General features: G+C 42.3%; 1 pseudogene; it reads left to right on the top strand.

Annotated features, from left to right (window-relative positions):
- Positions 1 to 1,465, top strand: part of LOC111444247 — a 5,678-nt pseudogene extending 4,213 nt beyond the window's left edge.
- Positions 1,466 to 2,079: the final 614 nt, after the last annotated feature.

Raw genomic sequence — 2,079 nt, 5'->3', positions numbered from 1 at the left:
GGGGGGGGGGGGGGGACAAGGCGACGTGCCACCAAAGACGCGGGGCTCCGAAGGGGGGGACACGAGATGGTGTGTTAGCAAGGATGCAGGGCCCCGAAGGGGGGGACACGAAACGGTGTGTTAGCAAGGACGTGGAGTCCCGAAGGGGGGTGGATTGTGAGATCCCACATCGGTTGGGGAGGAGATTGAAACATTTTTTATAAGGGTGTGGAAACCTCTCCCTAGCAATATCTGCTAGCGGTGGGCCTGGGTCGTTATAATTATACTATGTTTGTGGTCTCTAAGTAACACGTTCCTCAACCTTGAGGTCACATGTTCAAATCTTCGAGTGAGCTTAATAGAGAAAATCCCCGATCTCCCCAAAGTCCGGGCCTTAGGGTGGCGCTTACGCTTTCTTAGTAAAAGTCCTATGATTAGACATCTATATACAATCATTTTTCCTTTCCTGCCTTCATTTTGCCACAAATCACCATTATCACCATTCCAAAGTTATTTACATTTCCATTGCTGTTATCATAGAGGTCAACGATTCGATTCGTTCGTAAAGAGACCGAGTCGTTTTTCTTCTCATTGTTACATTATTTCTTATTCTCTCCCACTCTTTGTTCTTACTGTTAAAACTTAGATAGATAGTCGCTATCCGGTACGAGCCATGTAAATTTCGAGCATCTAGTTCTTTACCTAAGAGATTCATGCACCAACAAAACGTTTTCAATACGGAAGATCATTTATTGTTATCAGGTATTATATTGCACCGTCAGGAAAGAAACTTCGTTCGATGGTCGATATCCAGAAGTACGTCGTTCTATATCATGCTTCAGATTTTGTTGTCTTAATGTTTATTATCTTTTCTTGATTAACTTTTTATGAACAATCTGTGGCCATGTCTGTTCATCTTGTTCCATAGATACTTGGTTGAACATCCAGAGTACCAAACAGAAGGTATATCGATGAGACGATTTTCGTTTCAAATCCCGAAGCCTCTGCAGGAAAATTACGTGAGGAAGCGTCGTGCCCATATCAATGCATCATGTGATGGTTCCAAGCTCGAATCAGGCGGAGGTACTTGTTTTCTGTTTGCCCCTTTAGACCCTGCATGACATGTTAAACGATACGAAGCTATAATAGCATATTTTCTTGTTTGAGCAGTGAATCCAATATCGTGCGTTCCCCCGGACGGTTCTACTGCATTACAGCTCGGAAGACCTGGGCTCCCGGAGCTACTGTCAGCTGCACCGATTATCAATCACGTCGTTCAACCAGCAAAGAAAGTGAGAAGAGCTCTAGCAAAGGAGATGGAGATAAGTTCTCTTGAATTGCTTGAGCTTCCTTCTTTAAAGTTCGATCAATATGAAAAGTAGCATTCCTGTTGTTTTGTTGGGCTATATATATATATATGAATGTATATTAATAAAACCTTATAGGATAATGTTTGGTCTGAAATTTGGCTAGACTTTATGGATTAATTCATACGTGAATATCCCGATAATATTTAGGAGTAGAAAGAGAAATATCGGAAAAATAGTTGTAACAGCTCAAGCTCACTATTAGTAGATATTGTTTACTTTGGCCAGCAAAGCTATGACACCATTCGATGTCCACTCTCTTTCAAGGCTTAGTGTCTTCGCTGGCACACTGTCCGATGTCTGGCTCTAATACCATTTGTAACAGCTCAGTCTCAGTGTTTTCGCTGGCGCAATGCTAGTAGATATGTCCACTCTCCTTCAACTCTAAACCCAAGCCCACTGCTAGCAGATATTGTTTTCTTTGGCCAACAAAGCTATGACACCGTTCGGTGTCCACTCTCCTTCAAGGCTTAGTGTCTTCGTTGGCACACTGCTCAGTGTCTGGCTCTATTACTATTTGTAACAGCCCAAGTCCACTGCTAGTAGATATTGTATTCTTTGAGATTTTCTTTTCGAGCTTCCCTTCAAGGTTTTTGAAACGTGTCTGCTAGGGAGAGGTTTTCACACCCTTTATCCATGCCTTCATAAAGAATGCTTCGTTCTTCGTTCTTCGCCTCAATTGATGTTGGATCTCATAATAGTACGATAGAGATTTATATGTCTACCTCTATGA

The sequence above is a fragment of the Cucurbita moschata genome, unplaced genomic scaffold (genome assembly GCF_002738365.1).
Source record: "Cucurbita moschata cultivar Rifu unplaced genomic scaffold, Cmos_1.0 Cmo_Scf00006, whole genome shotgun sequence".
NCBI lineage: Eukaryota > Viridiplantae > Streptophyta > Magnoliopsida > Cucurbitales > Cucurbitaceae > Cucurbita > Cucurbita moschata.
The sequence above is the reverse complement of the archived record's forward strand: the minus strand, read 5'-3'. Positions and strand labels throughout refer to the sequence as shown.